An 18,401-nucleotide genomic window follows, 5' to 3' on the forward strand; every position below is an offset into this window, starting at 1 on the left:
GCCCTCGAGGGAGATCACGAGACTGGAGTCCTTTGGCTCTGGCCACATCCCTGCACTGAACCCTAACCCTAGCTAAAACTCACTCCCCATGGGTATCCAATTACAATGTCTGACAACAGAATGCACATGGGGTTGAGAAGCAGTGCAGGATCACTCGGCGTGGAATGTGGAACATCACCATGTCATTTCCAAAGCCCAGCTGCTGCTGCATAAGAGGATTCCTGAGGTCTCCCCCAAAGAGTGTCCAATACACTTGTATAGCCTTGGAACCCAAAGACTAATCCTGACCGGCAGCCTCCGTTGTGCCCGAGAGCATTCCTGAGGCTTACCCGAAGAGTGCCAGAAACACTTGTCTGGCCTGGCAACCGAAAGACTAACCCTGACCCGCAGCATCCATTGTGTACTCCAGTCAGCACTTCAGGGAGACCACTGCACTGCTGTGGGTTCAGCATCTGGAGCCTCCTGGGACCTAACCCCAACCGTAACCAGAACCCTGAACCTAGCCCTCAACCTAAACTGAAACCCATCTCTCACACTAACTCTATACCAGACCCGTACCCTCGCAAGGTTTCTCACTTAAGCCCTCCATGAAATTCACGAGACTGGAGTCAGTCTGGCCTGGTGATGTCCCTGCACTGAACCCTAACCCTAGCTAAGTCTCCTCCTCGTGGGAACCCAATTCCAATGACTGACAACAGCACGCTCATGGTGTAAATCACTCGGCTTGGAACCTGGAACATCACCATGTCATTTCCAAAGGTCAGAGGGAGCTGAACAAGGGCTCTGCTGAGGCCCAACTAAGGAGTGTCCTACACCAAAGGGTGGCCTTGACACCCTAAGACTAAGAAGGAATGGCACCATCCTTTGCGCCCTCCACTCAACCCTCTAGGAGACCACTGCACTACTTAGGTTTCTGCACTTAAGCGCCTCCTGGAACCTACCCCTAACCCTAACCATGATCCTCGCTGTATTCCTCAACCTAAACCTCACCCCAATTCTAACACTAACCCTACACCTGACCAGCTACCGCACATGGCCCTCATTCATACTCACTGGAGATAAATAGATTGTTGTTGCTTTGGCCTTGCTTATGTCCCTGGATCTAACTCTAACCCTAGCTATTTCTCTATCCCGATGGGGATCCAATTCCTAATGCAGAGAATATCACGCACCTGTGGCCCAGAAGCGGTGCAGGATTACTCCACATGGAGCATGGACCACCACCATGTCATGTCCAAATACCAGAGGGAGGTGCCAAAGTGCTTGCTGAGGCCCAAAAGTGGCCCACATGCAAGGCTGGCACTGGTAACCAAAGACTAAGCCTGACCAGAACCCTCCCGTGTGCCCTCCACTGAGCCATCCCAGGAGACCACTGCACTGCATGGGGTTCATCACCTGGGGACTCCTTGGAGCTATCCCTCACCCTAATCATGACCCACTCCATACTCCTCAATCGGAACCTCACCCTAAGTCTAACGCTAACCCTACACGTGACCCGCATCCGTGCATGAGCCCTCATTCAGCCCTCATGGAGGTAAAGAATTGTTGTTCCTTCGGCCTTGCTTACATCCCTTCCCTGGATCAAACCCTTGCCCTAGCTATGGCTCATTCCCGATGGGGACCCAATTCCTAACTCGGAGAAAACCACGCACATGTATCCCAGATGCGGTGCAGGCTTACTTGGCATGGAACGGGGAACAACACCATGCCATTTCCAAAGCCCAGAGGGAGCTGCACAAGGGGGTTGCTGAGAACCAACTGAAGAGTGGCCCACACAAGAGGCTGGCCTTGGCACCCAAAGAATAAGCATGACCGGCACCCTCCCATGCACCCTCCTCTGGGTCCCCAAGGGAAACAACTGCACTGCCATGGATTCGGCAACTTGGGCCTCCTGGAACCTAGCCCTAACCCCAACCGTGACCCTCCCCATACTACTCAACCTATACCTCAGCCCAACCCTAATGCTAACCCTACACCTGACCCTCACCCGTGCATTGGCCCTCATACAGGCCCTTATGGAGATAGCGGGACCGGTGTCTCTTCAGCCCTGCTTATGTCCCTGGACAGAACCTCACCCTATCCGTGGTTCTCTCCCAATGGATATCCAGGTCCTAATTCTGAAACACCATGCATATAGGTCAAAACCCCTACAGTATTATTCGGTATGGAAGTGGAACATCATCATTTCGTTTCCACTGCTGGGGTGGAGCTGCCCCAGGAGGCTACTGAGACCCAATGAATAGTGGCACACACAAGAGGCTGGCCTTGAAACACAAAGAATAAGTCTGAACTGAAGGCTCCCATGCAGCCACCACTCAGCCTTCTGTGGAGATCACTGCGATGCTAGGGATTCACCGCCTGGAATTACTTGGGCAATAACCCTAACACTAACCGTGACCCTCACCATACTCTGAACCTCAAACTCATTCCTACACTAACGCTAACCCTACAACTGACCCTCACCTGCACACTGGCTATCATTCATCACCCCATGGAGGTAAGTGGAATGGGGTAGCTGTGGCCCCCCTTATGGCCCTGGTCTGAAATCGAACTCTATCTAAAGCTCTCTCCAGATGGTGACCCGATTCTTAAGTCTGAGGATACCTCCCTTCCAGAAGAAGAGGCGGATTCCTCGGCATGGAACATGGAATATCACCATGTAATATCCAAAGCCCAGATGTTGCTTCAGAAGCAGTTCCTGAGGCTCAACCAAAGTGTGGCCCGCAAAGGAGGCTCACACTGGCTTTCAAAGACTAAGCATGACCTACACCCTCCCATGTGCTCACCACTGAACCCTGCAGGAAGACCAGCACTGCTGGTGCTTCAGCGTCTGGGGGACCTGGGACAAAACCTAACCATTATATTGACCAGAACCATACACATCATCCTCAACCTCACCCCAACTCTAAAGGTAATGCTACACCTGACCTGCTCCCCTGCATGGGCTCTCATACAGCCCTCCATGTAGATAATGGGACTGGTGTCACCTCGCCCTGCTTATGTCCCTGGACCGAATCCTGACCCTAGCTATGGCTCCCCCCAATGGGGATACAGTTCCTAACTCTGAGAACACCATGCACATAGGGTCCAAACCCCTGCAGTATACTTCAGGATGGAATTGGAACATCATCATTTCATTTGCACTGCTGGGATGGAGCTGAACAAAGAGGTTGCTGAGACCCAACTGAAGAGTGTCACACATAGGATGCTGCCCTGGCATGCAAAGAATTAGTCTGAACTGTAGACTTGCATGCAGCTTCCACTCAGCCCTCTGTGGAGACCACTGCACTGCTAGGTATTCATTGCCTGGAACCTCCTGGGACCTAACCCTAACACTAAACTTGACCCTCGCCATACACCTCAACCTAAACTTCACACCAACTCTAACGCTAACCCTACACATGACCCGCACCCAAGCATGGGCCCTATGGAGTCCTCCAGAACGATCACGGACTCATGTGGATTTGGCCCTATCGACATCCCTGGGCCGATACCTAACCCTAGTAATGACTCTCTCTCATTGAGGAACAAATTCCTAAGTCTCAGTCACCACGCATATGGGGCCCAGAAGCACTGCAGCGTTACTCGCATGGAACGTGGAACATCGACAGGTAATTTCCAAAGCCCAGAGGAAGCTGCACAAAGGGTTTGCTGAGGCCCATCCGAAGATTGCCCCACAACTGATGCTGGCTTCGGCACCCAAAGACTAAGCCTGAGGGCAACCTACCATTTGCCCTCCACTGATTCCTCCAGTGAGACCACTGGACTCCTTGGGGTACAGCACCTCGTACCTCCTGGAATCTAACCCAAACCGTAAACGTGACCATCAACATACTCCTCAACCTCAACCTCACCCCAGCTCTAAGGCTTCACCTGACACCCTACACCAGACCCTCACCCGCGCATGGGCCCTCATTGAAACCTCCATGAAGGTAACGGGATTGCTGTTGCTTCGGCCTTGCTTACCTCCCTGGACCGAACCCTAACCCTAGTTGTGGCTGAATCCCGATGGTGATCCAATGCCTAACTCTGAGAGACCACACACATGGGGCCCAAAGCTTTGCAGGATTCCTCGGCATGCATCTTGGAGCATAATCGTGTCATTTCCATTACCCACAAGTAGCTGCACAAGGGGGTTCCTGAGGCCCAACTGAAGAGTGACTCACACAGGAGGCTTGATCGGGCACTCAAAGACAAAGCCTGATCAGCACAATCCCATGTGGGATCCACTCAGCCCCTCTTGGAGACCATATCCTTCCTGGGGTTGTTGCACCTAGAGCCTCATGAGACCTAACAATAACCATGACCTTCAAAGTACACCTCAACCTAAACATCACCCCTAAACATAACCTACAACTGACCCGCACCCTCGCAGGGACCCTCACTTCAGCCCTCCAGGGAGATCACGGGACTGCTGTCGCTTCAGCCCTGCTTACGTCCCTGGACCAAACCCGAACTCCATTTTAGGCTGTCTCCCGATGGTGACCCAATACTTACTTCTGTGCAAACCACACATGTGGGGTTCAGAAAAGGAGCCGGATTCCTCGGCATGGAACGTGGAACATGACCAGGTAATTGCCAAAGCCCAGAGGGAGCTGCACAAGGGGGTGGCTGAGGCCCAACCAAAGTGTGGTCCATATCCAAGGCTGGCCCTAGCCCCTAAAGACTAAGCCTGGCCGGCACCCTCCAATGCGACCTCCCTCAGCCCTCCAGGGAGATCACTGCACTGCTTGGGTTTCAGCACCTAGGGCCTCCTGGACCCTAACCCTGACCGTGACCCTCACAGTACTCCTCAACCTAAACCTCACTCCAACTCTAACGCTAATCCTACACCAGCCCTCACATGCGCATGGTCCCTCAGCCAACACCCCATGTAGATAACATGAGTAGTGTTGCTTCAGCATGCTTATGGCCTTGAAGCAAACCCTAACTCAAACTAAGGCTCTCTCCTGATGGTGACCCAATTCTTTAGTCTGAGGATACCACACACATGGAGTCCAGAGGAGGAGGAGTATTACTCGGCGTGGAATGTGGAATATCACCATGTAATATCCAAAGCCCAGATGTTGCTGCAGAAGTGGTTTTACTGAGGCTCAAAGAATGGCCCACGATGGAGGCTTGCCCTGGCAAACAAAGACTAAGCATGACGGACAACCTGCAATATGCCCTCCACTGAGCCCTCCGGGAAGCTCACTGCATTGCTGTTGGCTTATCGCTAGGAGCCACCTAGGACTTAACCCCAAACCCAATAATGAACATAACTATACACACCAACCTCACCATGAACATAACTATGAACAGAACTATAACAATGAACATAACTATACACACCCACCTCACCAACTCTAACCGTAACCCTACATCTGACCTGCAACTGTGCATGTGCCCTATTCAGCCCCCTATGTAGCTCAACGGACTGGTGTCGCTTCAGCCGTGCTTATGGCGCTGGAACATACCCTAACCTTAGCGATGGCTCTCTCCCAATGGGGATAGAGTTCCTAATTCTGAGAACACCACGCCCATAGGGCCCAGACCCCTGAAGTATTATTCGGTATGGAATTGGAACATCATCATGTCAATTCCACTGCCGGCATGGAGTTGCACAGGGAGGGTGCTGAGGCCCAACTGAAGAGTGGCACACACGGGAGGCTGGCTCTGGCAGGAAAGACGAAGCCTGAACTAGAGGCTTTCATGCAGTCTCCATTCAACCCTATGTGGAGACCACTGCACTGCTAGGGGTTCAATGCCTAGAACCTCCTGGGACCTAAACCTAACAGTAACCTTGACCCGCACCATACCCCTCAACCTAAAGTTCACACCAACTCTTACCATAATCCTAAACCTTACACGCATTAGTGCATGGGCCCTCACTTCAGCCTTCCAGGGTGATCACGGGTCTCCTGTCCATTCAGCCCTATCTAAGTCCCTGGCCCAAACCCAAACACTAGCTAAGACTCTCTCTCTCTCTCTCTCTCTCTCTCTCTCTCTCTCTCTCTCTCTCTCCCTCTCTCTCTCTCTCTCTCTCTCTCTCTCAATGAGGACAAAATTCCTAAATCTGATATGACCACACACATGTGGGGACAGAAGTGGTGCAGTATTACTTTCCATGGAAAGTGTCCTGAAGGGCACAGATGCTCCCAGTACCTGAAGGCAAGCCCCTTGCCTGAAGCCGCTCCCTGTGCCTGAAGGCATGCCCCATGCCTAAAGACAAGCCCCTTACCTGAAGGCAAGCCCCTTGCCTAAAGCCATGCCCGGAGCATGAAGCCATGTCCCATGCCTGAAGGCAGGTCCAATGCCTTCAGGCTCGCCCTTGCCTGAAGGCTCGCCCTTGCCTGAAGGCTCGCCCCTTGCCTGAAGTCTCCACCCATGCCAGAAGGCTCGCCCCTTGCCTGAAGGGTTAGCCATGCCCAGTGCCTGAGGGCATACCCAGTGCCTGAAGTCAGTCACTCCCAATGTCTGAAGTCATGCCCAGTGAATGAAGTCACTCCCAAAGTCAATCCCAGGGAATGAAGTCAAAGTCACTCCCAGTGACTGAAGACAAAGTCACTCCCAGTGAAGGAAGTCATCCCAAAATCACTCCCAGTGATGGAAGTCTCTCCCGAAGTCACTCCCAGTGATGAAAGTCACTCAATAAGTGACTGCCAGTGACCGATGTCACTCCAGATATCACTCCCAGTGACAAATGTCATGCCCGAAGTCACTCCCAATGAGGGAAGTCCCTCTCGAAGTCATTCCCAGTGACTGAAGTCACGCCCGAAGTCACTCCCAGTGACTGAAGTTGCTCCTGAAGTCATTCCAAGTGACTGAAGTCAAAGTCATTCCCAGTGACTGATGTCATAGTCACTCCCAGAGACTGAAGTCAAAGTCACTCTAAGTGTCTGCAGTTACTCCCAGTGAATGGAGTCTCCACTCACAGGGACTGCAGTCATCACTCCCAGTGCCTGAAATTGGCACTCCCAGTGCGTGAAGACACTCCAGGGGAAGGACAGGGTGAGAGGGAGACACAGAACCCCAAGCAGGCGCCAGGCTCTGTGCTCTCACCACAGAGCCTCCTGGGGAAGGACAGAGAGGGAGACATAGAATCCCAAGAAGCCCCTCCATGCTCTGTACTCCCAGCACAGAACCCCCAGGCTCTGTGCTCACAGAACAGAGCCTCCAATGCCTGAAGGCACTCCCCTTGTCTGAAGGCACTCCCCTTGCCTGAAAGGCACCAGCACTCTCTAAAGGCATACCCCATGCCTGAAGGCATGCCCTGAGTCTGACTGAGCTCCCTGCGCAGGATGGGGCATTCCGTGCCTGAGTGTCACAGGCGCTCCCCTTGCCTGAATGGCACAGGACCTCCTCTTGCCTGAAGCTGCGCCCCATGCCTGAAGCCATGCACCATGCCTGAAGCCACTCCCTATGCCTAATGGTTCGCCCCATGCCTGACTGCGTGCCCCATGCCTGAAGAGCACAGATGCTCCCCTTGCCTGAAGGCGCGCCCCTTGCATGAAGCTGCTCCCTGTGCCTGAAGGCGCTCCCAGTACCTGAAGACAAGCCCCATGGCTGAAGGTGCACCCCTTGCCTGAAGATGCTCCCTGTGCCTGAAGCCACTCCCTGTTCCAGAAGACACGACCCATGCCTGATAGAGCTCTGTATGCCTGTAGGCAAGCCCACTGCCTGACAGCAAGCCCATTGACTGAAGCAGCGCCCATGCATCATGCCTCTCCCAGTGCCTGAAGGCACACCCTGTGCCTGAAGGCATGTTCCATGCCTGAAGGCGCTCCCCTTGAATGAAAGGCACAGGCACTCCCTGAAGGCGCATACCATGCCTGACAGAGCACCCCTCGCCAGAGGGCGCCCCGTGCCTGTAGCACAGACTCCCCCTGTGCCTTAAGTTGCGCCCTGTGCATGAAGCTGCTCCCTGTACCTAAAGGTGCTCCCAGTGCCTGATGACAAGCCCCATGGTTGAAGGTGTGCCACGTGCCTAAAGAAGCTCCCTGTGCCTGAAGCTGCTCCCTGTTCCTGAAGGCATGCCTCTTGCCTGAAACAGCTCCACGTGCCTGTACTCAAGCCCCTTGCCTGAAGGCAAGCCCTGTGCCTGAAGCCTTGCCCCATGCATGAAGCCCCGCCCAGTGCCTGAAGGCACACCCTTGCCTGAAGGCACGCTCCATGCCTGAAGGCTTGCCCCATGCCTGAAGGCTTGCCCCATGCCTGAATTCTCACCCTGTGCCTGAAGGCTAGCCCCCTGCCTGGAGGGCACAGGCATGCCCAGTGCCTGTGGACATGTCCAAGGATTGAAGTCAGTCACTCCCAATGACTGAGGTCTTGCCCAGTGAGTGAAGACACTCCCAAAGTCACTCCCAGTGACTAAAGTCAAAGTCACTCCCAGTAAATAAAGTGACTCCCAAAGTCACTCCCAGAGAGGGAAGTCTCTCACAAAGTCACTCCCTGTGATGGAAGTCACTGGCAAAGTCACTCCCAGAAACCGAAGTCCCTTGCCAAGTCACACCCAGTGAAGGTAGTCCCTCTTGAAGTCACTCCCTGTGACAGAAGTCACTCCCGAAGTCACTCCTAGTGACTGAAGTCACTCCTGACGTCACGACAAGTGACTGAAGTCAAAGTCACTCCCTGTGACTGATGTCATAGTCACTCACAGTGACTGAAGTCAAAGTCACACTCAGTGTCTGCAGTTACTCCTAGTGACTGCAGTCGTCACTCCCAGTGCCTGAAGGAACTGCAGGGGAAGGACACAGAGAAAAGGAGACACAGAATTCCAAACAGCCTCCAGGCTCTGTGGTCTCAGCACAGAGCCTCCCGGGGAAGGACAGAGAGAGAGGGAGACAGAATCTCATGAAGCCTCCAGGCCCTGTGCTCCCTGCACAGCTCCACTTCCTGAAGCCACTCACCATGCCTGAAGGCACTCCCTTTGCCTGAAAGGCAGAGGTACTGAGGGCGCACCCCATGCCTGAGGGCATGCTGTGAGTCTCAATGAGCATCCTGTGCATGATGGGGCATCCCTTGTTGAAAGGCACATGTGCTCCCCTTACCTGAATGGCACAGGAGCTCTCTGTGCCTGAAGCCGCACCCCATGCCTGAAGATGCTCCACATGCCTGAAGGCAAGCCCCATGCCAGAAAACACTCCACTTGACTCAAGGGCACAGGCATTCCCTGAAGGCACGCCCCATGCCTGACGGCGCACACCGGGCTGAGGGCGCCCTGTGCCTGATGGCGAGCCCAGTGCCTGATGGCACGCCCTGTGCCTGAAGAGCACAGAACTCCCCTTGCCTGAAGTCGCGCCCTGTGCATGAAGCTGCTCACTGTACCTGAAGGGGCTCCAAGTGCCTGAAGACAAGACCCATGCATGAAGCCCCGCCTAGTGCCTGAAGGCACACCCCTTGTCTGAAGGCACGCACCATGCCTGAAGGCTTGCTCTATGCCTGAATGGCAAGGCATGCCCAGTGCCTGAGGGCATGCCCAGTGACTGAAGTCTGTCACCCCCAATGACTGAGTCATGCCCAGTGCATGAAGTCACTCCCAGTCCCAAAGTCACTCCCAGTGACTGAAGTCAAAGTCACTCCCAGTGAAGGAAGTTACTCCCAAAGTCATTCCAAGTGATGGAAGCCTCTCCCGAAGTCATGCCCAGTGATGGAAATCACTCACTATGTCACTCCCAGTGAGGGAAGTCTCTCCTGAAGTCACTCCCTGTGACAGAAGTCACTCCCGATGTCACTCCCAGTGACAGAAGTCATTCGCGAATTCACTCCCAGTGACGGAAGTCCCTCTGGAAGTCCCTCTCCCAGTGACAGAAGTCACTCCCGAAGTCATTCCCAGGGACTGAAGTCACTCCCAGGGACTGAAGTCAAAGCCACTCACAGTGGCTGATGTCATAGTCACTCACAGCGACTGAAGTCAAAGTCACACACAGTGTCTGAAGTTACTCCTAGTGACTGCAGTGGTTACTACCAGTGCCTGAAGTCTTCACTGCCAGTGCCTGAAGTTGGCACTCCCAGTGCCTGAAGAAATCACAGGGGAAGGACAGAGAGAGCGAGACACAGAATTCCAAGCAGCCTCCAGGCTCTGTGGTCTCAGCACGGAAACTCCCAGGGAAGGACAGAGACAGAGGGAGACACAGAATCCCTTCCAGCCCCTCCAGGCTCTGTGCTCCCAGCACCGAGGCTCCAGGCCCCGGTGCTCCCAGCACAGAGCCTCCAGTTCCTGAAGCCACTCACCATGCCTGAAGGCATTCACCGTTCCTGAAGGCACTCCCTTTGCCTGAAAGGCACAAGCACTCTCTGAGGGCGCACCCATGGGTGACCGCGCACCCCTTGCCTGAGTGCACCCTGTGCCTGAGGGCGAGCCCAGTGGCTAAGGGAGCGACCTGTGCCTGAAGAGCACAGAGGCTCCCCATGCCTGAAGTCTCACCCTGTGCATGAAGCCTCTCACTGTACCTGAAGATGCTCCCAGTGCCTGAAGACAAACTCCATGGTTGAAGATGCGCCCCGTGCTTGAAAACGCTCCATGTGCCTGAAGTCACCCGTGTTCATGAAGGCATGCCTCTTGCCTGAAACAGCTCCAGGTGCCTGTACTCAAGCCCCTTGCCCGCAGGCAAGGCCCATGCCTGAAGGAAAGCCCCGTGCCTGAAGCCTTGCCCCATGCATGAAGCCCCGCCCAGTGCCTGAAGGCACGCCCATTGCCTGAAGGCAGGCCCCATGCCTGAGGGCTTGCCCCATGCCTGAATTCTCACCCTGTGCCTGAAGGCTAGAAGACTGCCTGAAGGGCACAGGCATGCCCAAGGCCTGAGGGCATGCCCAGTGACTGAAGTCAGTCACCCCCAATGACTGAAGTCACTCCCAGTGACGGAAGTCCCTCGTGAAGTCACACACAGTGATGGAAGGCCCTCTCGAAGTCATCCCACTGACGGAAGACTCCCGAAGTCACTCCCACTAACTGAAGTCACTCCTGACGTCACTCCCAGTGACTGATGTCATAGTCACTCCCAGTGACTGAAGTCAAAGACACACTCAATGTCTGCAGTTACTTCTAATGACTGCAGTCGTCACTCCCAGTGACTGAAGTCCTATTTCCCAGTGCGTGAAGGAACTGGAGGAGAAGGACAGAGAGAGGAGACACAGAATTCCAAGCACCCTCCAGGCTCTTTGGTCTCAGCACAGAAACTCCTGGGAAGGACAGAGGAAGAGGGAGACACAGAATCCCATGCAGCCTCCAGGTCTGTGCTCAAACCAGAGAGCCTCCCGGGGAAAGACAGTGAGAGATGGAGACACAAAATCCCAAGCAGCAACCCCCAGGCTCCAGTGCCCGAGTGTTCGGGCACTCAGGGACCATGGCACTGGAACGACCAGTGCTCAAATGCCCACTGCACTCCAGCTCCAGTGAACTGCCAGCGGCACTGCAGCCCCCAGTGAACTCAGTGCCCGAGGCACTGCAGCTTCCAGTGAACACAGTGCCCGCAGCACTGCAGCCTCCAGTGAACCCAGTACCCGTGGCACTGCAGCCTCCCATGAACACATGCCCAAAGCACTGGAGTCTCTGGTGAACCCAGTGCCCGCAGAACAGCATCCTCCGGTGAACCCAGTGCCCGTGGCACTGCAGCCTCAGTGAACCCAGTGATCCCGGCACTGCAGCCTGCAGTGAACCCAGTGATCCCGGCACTGCATGCCCACATGCACAGGAGCCCACAGCACAGGAGCCTACTGTGAACCCAGTGACCCAGGCACTGCAGCATCCAGTGAACGTGGTACCTGCGACACTGGAGCCCCCAGTGAACTCAGTGACCGCGGCACTGCACCCTCCAGTGAAACCAGTGCCCTCAGCATTGCAGCTGCCAGGGAGCCCAGTGCCCGCGGCACTGTAGCCTCCAGTGAGGCCACTGCCCACGGCACTGCATCCTCCAATGAGCCCAGTGCATGCGGCACTGGAGCCTCCAGTGAACCCAGTGCCCGCGCCACTGCAGCCTACAGTCGGCCCAGTGCTCACATCACTGTAGCCGCCAGTGAGCCCAGTCTCCACAGCACTGCAGCCTCATGAGAGCCCAGTGACCGCATCACTGCGGCCTCCAGGGAACCCAGTGCCCGCAACACTGCAGACTCCAGTGAGCCCATTGCCCATGGCACTGGACCCTCCAGTGAGCCAAGTGCAAGCGACTGGAGCAACCAGTTTGCCCAGTGCCTGCGGTAATGCAGCCTCCATTGAGGCCAGTTTCCACGGCACTGCAGCCTCAAGTGACCACAGTGCCCGCATTACTGAAGCCTCCTGTGGGCCTTGTGCCTGCGAAACTGGAGCCTCCAGTGAGCCCAGTGTCGGTGGCACTGGAGCCTCCAGTATACCCAGAGCCTTCGGCACTGCAACATCCAGTGATCCCAGTTCATGCAGAACAGCCGCCATCAGTGAGCCCAATGCCCGCCCCACTGCAGCCTCCTGTGAGCCCAGTCCTCGCGGCACTGGAGCCTCCAGTGAGCCCAGTGCCCTCGGACCCGCACCCTCCAGTGAAAAAAGTGTCCGCGGAACTGCATCCTGCAGTGAACCCAGTGCCCGGGGGACTGCAGCCTGCAGTGAACCCAGTTCAACCGCACTGCAGCCTCCAGTGAACTCACTGCCACAGCACTGCACCCTCCAGTGAACCCACAAGTGAACCCAGTGCCCACGGCACTGTAGCCTGTAGTGAACTCAGTGCTGGCGGCCTGCAGCCTCCAGTGAAACCAGTGCCCGCAGACCTTCAGCCTGCAGTGATCCCAGTGCTTGCAGCACGGCAGCCTGCAGTGAACCCAGTGCTCACGGCACTACACCATCCAGTGAACAAAGTGCCCGTAGCACTGCACCATGCAGTGAACCCAGTTCCCGCTTCGATGCAGCATGCAGTGAACACAGTGCCTGCAGCACTGCAGCCTCCAGTGAACCCAGATCCCATGGGACTGGAACCTCCAGTGAACCCACTTCCCGCAGCACTGCACCCGCCAGTGAATGCAGTGCATGGTGCACTGTAGCCTCCTGTATACCCTCTGACCACGGCACTGCACCATGCAGTGAAACCAGTTCCAGCTTGTATGCAGCCTCCAGTGAACGCATTGCCCGCAGCACGGCAGCCTCCAGTGAAACCAGTTCCGGCGGCACTGCCCCCTCCAGGGAACCCAATGACTGCGACACTGCCCCTCCAGTGAACACAGTGTTCGTAGCACTGCACTCTCCAGTGAAGCCAGTGTCCGCGGCACTGTACCCTCCTGGGAACCCAGTGCCCAGGGCACTACAGCATCCAGTGAACAAAGTGCCTGCAGCAATACACCCTCCAGTGAACCCAGTGCCCGTGGCACTGCAGCCTGCAGTGTACCCAGGGCCTGCAGGACTCTACCCTCCAGTGAAGCCAGTGTCCATGCCACTGCACCCTCCAGTGAACCCAGTTCCCACGGCAATACACCATCCAGTGAACAAAGTGCCCGCAGCACTGCACCATGCAGTGAACCCAGTTCCCGCTTCTATGCAGCCTGCAGTGAACACAGTGCCCGCAGCACTGCAGCCTCCAATGAACCCAGATCCCATGGCACTGGAGCCTCCAGTGAACCCACTTCCCACAGCACTGCACCCGCCATTGAATGCAGTGCATGCTGCACTGTAGCCTCCTGTGTACCCAGTGCCCGTGGCACTGCACCATGCAGTGAAACCAGTTCCAGCTTGTATGCAGCCTCCAGTGAACACATTGCCCATAGCACGGCAGCCTCCAGTGAACCCAGATGCGGTGGTACTGCTCCCTCCAGGGCCCCCAATGCCTGTGACACTGCCCCCTCCAGTGAACCCAGTGCCCATAGCACTGCACCCTGGAGTGAACCCAGTTCCGACTACACTGCAGGTTCCAAGGATCCCAGTGCCCATGGCACTTCAGCCTCCAGTGAACAACGTGCCCGGGGCAATGCACCCTCCAGTAAACCCAGTGCCCGCGGCACTGCAGCCTGCAGTGAACCCAGGGCCTGTAGGTCTCTACACTCCAGTAAAGTCAGTGTCCCTGGCACTGCACCCTCCAGTTAACCCAGTGCCCACGGCACTACACCATCCCGGGAACAAAGTGCCTGCAACACTGCAGCCTGCTATGAACCCAGTTCCCGTGGCTCTGCAGCCTCCATTGATGCCAGTGCGCCCATACTGCACTCTGTAGTGAACCTTCGGTACGCGGCACTGGAGCCGTGAGTAAAGCCCGTGCCCGCGGCATTGCAGCCTCCAGTCAAACACGTGCCAAATGCACTTCAGCCTCCTGTGATCCCAGTGATCCGTGTACTGCAGTCTGCAGTGAACCCAGTGCCCACAGCCCCGCACCCTGCAGTGAACCCTGTTCTGACTGCACTGCAGGTTCCAGGGATCCCAGTGCATATGGCACTGCAGCCTCCAGTGAACAAAGTGCCCGCAGAAATGCACCCTCCAGTGAACCCAGTTCCCGCGGCAGTGAAGCCTGCAGTGAACCCAGGGCCTGCGTGTCTCTACCCTCCAGTGAAGCCAGTGTCCCTGGCACTCCACCGTCCAGTGAAGCCAGTGCCGCGGCACTGAACCCTCCATTGAACACAGTGTCCGCGGCACTGCACCCTGCAGTGAACCCAGTGGCAGAGCACTGCAGCCTGCAGTGAACCCAGTGCCTGAGGGTCTCTACCCTCCAGTGGAGCCAGTGTCCCCGGCACTGCACGCTCCAACGAAGCCAGTGCCCTCGGAACTGCACCTTCCAGTGAACCGTGTCTGTGACAATGCAGGCTCAAGTGAGGCCTGTGCCCGCGGCACTGCACCCTCCAGTGAACCAAGTGTCCATGCCACTGCAGCCTCAAGTGAAGCCAGTGCCCGCGGCATTGCACACTCTAGTAAAGCCAGTGTCCGTGGTGCAACACCTTCCAGTGAAGCCAGTTCCCGCGGCACTGGAGCCTCCAGTGAACCCAGTGATCGCTGCAGTGGAGCCTCCAGTGAACCAGGTGCCCGCAGCACTGCAGGCACCAGGGAAACCATTTCCCGTGGCACTGTAGCCTGCAGTGAACCCATTGCCCGCGGCACTGCAACCTCCAGTGAACCCAGTGCCCAGGGCACTACACCATCCACTGAACAAAGTGCCTGTGACACTGCAGCCTTCTATGAACCCAGTGCCCGTGGCTCTGCAGCCTTCATTGAAGCCAGTGCCCGTCGTACTCCACTCTCGAGTGAACCTAGGTTCGGCGGCACTGCAGCCCCCAGTAAAGCCAGTGCCCGTGACATTCCAGCGTCCAGTGAAACCCGTGCACACTGCACTGGAGCCTCCAGTGATCCCAGTGATCCATGCACTACAGTCTTCAGTGAACCCAGTGCCCACAACACTGCACCCTGCAGTGAACCCAGTTCCGAGTGCATTACAGGTTCCAGGGATCCCAGTGCACATGGCACTGCAGCCTCTGGGGAACAAAGTGTCCGTGGCAATGCACCCTGCAAGGAACCCATTGACCGCGGCACTGCAGCCTGCAGTGAACCCAGGGCCTGCGGGTCTCTACCCTCCAGTGAGGTCAGTGAGCCTGGCACTGCAACCTCCAGTGAAGCCAGTGCTGGCGACACGGCACCATCCAGTGCAGCCATAGCCCACGGCACTACACCATCCCGGGAACAAAGTGCCTGCGACACTGCAGCCTGCGATAAACCCAGTGCCCGTGGCTCTGCAGCCTCCATTGATTCCAGGGCCCACCGTACTGCACTCTGTAGTGAACCTTGGGTCCACAGCACTGCAGCCACCAGTAAAGCCAGTGCCGGCGGCATTGCAGCCTCCAGTGAAACACGTGCCCACTGCATTGGAACCTCCTGTTAGACCAGTGATCCGTGTACTGCAGTAGGCATTGAACACAGTGCCCACAACACTGCACCCTGCAGTGAACCCAGTTCTGAGTGCACTACAGGTTCCAGGGATCCCAGTGTGCATGACACTGCAGCCTCCGGTGAACAAAGTGCCCACGGCAATGAACTCCAGGGAACACATTGACCGCGGCACTGCAACCTGCAGTGAACCCAGGGCCTGCGGGTCTCTACCCTCCAGTGAAGCCAGTGAGCCTGGCACTGCACACTCCAGTGAACCCAGTGCCCACGGCACTACACCAGCCCGTGAACAAAGTGCCTGCAACACTGCAGGCTGCAATGAAACCAGTGCCCGTGGCTCTGCAGCCTCCATTGAAGCCAGCACCTGCCGTACTGCACTCTCAAGTGATCCTAGGGTCCACGGCACTGCAGCCGCCAGTAAAGCCAGTGCCCACGGCATTGCAGCCTCAAGTGAAAATCGTGCCCACAGCACTGCAGCCTCCAGTTTTCTCAGTGATCTGTGCAATGAAGTCTGCAGTAAACCCAGTGCCCACAGCACTGCACCCTGCAGTGAACCTAGTTTTGAATGCACCCAGGTTCCAACTATCCCAGGGCCCATGGCACTTTGGCCTCCAGTGAACAAAGTGCCTGCGGCAATGCACCCTCCAGTGAACCTAGTGCCCGCTGCACTGCAGCCTCCAGTGAACCCAGGGCCTGCGGGATTCTACCCTCCAGTGAAGCCAGTGTCCCTGCCACTGCACCCTCCAGTGAACACAGTGCCCACGGCACTACACCATCCAGTGAACAAAGTGCCTGCAGCACTGCACCGTGCAGTGAACCCAGTTCCCGCTTCTATGCAGCCTGCAGTGAACACAGTGCCCGCAGCACTGCAGCCTCCAGTGAACCCAGATCCCACGGCCCTGGAGCCTCCAGTGAACCCACTTCCCGCAGCACTGCACCCGCCATGAATGCAGTGCATGGTGCACTGTAGCCTCCTGTATACCCTCTGACCACGGCACTGCACCATGCAGTGAAACCAGTTCCAGCTTGTATGCAGCCTCCAGTGAACACATGCCCATAGCACTGCAACCTCCAGTGAACCCAGTTCCGGCGGCACTGCCCCCTCCAATGAAACCAATGCCTGCGACACAGCCCCTCCAGTGAACACAGTGTCCGTGGCACTGCGCCCTCCAGTGAAGCCAGTGTCCGCGACACTGCACCCTCCCGGGAACCCAGCGCCCAGGGCACTACAGCATCCAGTGAACTAAGTGCAGGCGGCACTGCAGCCTGCTATGAACCCAGTGCCCAAGGCTCTACAGCCTCCAGTGAAGCCAGGGCCTGCCGTATAGGAATCTCCACTGAACCATGGGTCGGCGGCACTGCAGCCCCCAGTAAAGCCAGTGCCCACGGAATTGAGGCCTCAAGGGAAACCCGTGCCCACAGCACAGCAGCCTCCAGTTATCCCAGTGATCCGTGCACTTCAGTCTGCAGTGAACCCAGTGTCCACAGCCCTGCACCCTGCAGTGAACCCCGTTCCCACTGCACTGCAGGTTCCAAGGATCCCAGTGCCCATGGCACTTCAGCCTCCAGTGAACAAAGTGCCTGGGGCAATGCACCCTCCAGTGAACCCAATGCCCGAGGCACTGCAACCTGCAGTGAACCCAGGGCCTGCGGGTCTCTACCCTCCAGTAAAGCCAGTGTCCCTGGCACGGCACCCTCCAGTTAACCCAGTGCCCAGGGCACTACACCATCCAGTGAACAAAGGGCCGGCGGCTCTGCAGGCTCCATTGAAGCCAGTGCCCGCCGTAATGCACTCTCCATTGAACCTTGGGTCCGCGGCACGGCAGCCACCAGTAAAACCAGTGCCCGCAGCATTGCAGCCTCCAGTGAAACAAGTGCCAACTGCACTGCAGCCTCCAGTTATCCCAGTGATCCTTGCACTGCAGTCTGGAGTGAACCCAGTGCTCACAGCCCTGCACCCTGCAGTAAACCCAGTTCTGACTGCACTGCAGGTTCCAGGGATCCCAATGCATATGGCACTGCAGCCTCCAGTGAACAACGTGCCTGCGGTAATGCACCCTCCAGGGAACCCAGTTCCCGCGGCAGTGAAGCCTGCAGTGAACCCAGGGCCTGCGTGTCTCTACCCTCCAGTGAAGCCAATATCCCTGGCACTCCACCGTCCAGTGAAGCCAGTGCCCGCGATCGTGCACCTTCCAGTGAACCCAGTTCCCACAGCACTGCCCCCTGCAGTGAATCCAGTGGCACAACACTGCACCCTGCAGTGAACCCAGTGCCTACGGATCTCTACCCTCCAGTGAAGCCAGTATCCCAGGCAGTGCATGCTCCAGTGAAGCCAGTTTTCGCGGAACTGCACCTTCCAGTGAACCAAGTGTCCATGCCAATGCAAACTCAAGTGAAGCATGTGCCCGCAGCACTGCACCTTCCAGTGAACCAAGTGTCCGTGCCACTGCAGGTCAAGTGAAGCCAGTGCCCGCGGCACAGCACACTCTAGTAATGCCAGTGTCCGCGGCACTGCAACTTCCAGTGAAGCCAGTTCCCGCTGCACTGGAGCCTCCAGTGAACCCAGTGACCGCTGCAGTGGAGCCCCCAATGAACCCAGTGA

The sequence above is a fragment of the Prionailurus viverrinus genome, unplaced genomic scaffold, assembly GCF_022837055.1.
Source record: "Prionailurus viverrinus isolate Anna unplaced genomic scaffold, UM_Priviv_1.0 scaffold_65, whole genome shotgun sequence".
Classification (NCBI taxonomy): domain Eukaryota; kingdom Metazoa; phylum Chordata; class Mammalia; order Carnivora; family Felidae; genus Prionailurus; species Prionailurus viverrinus.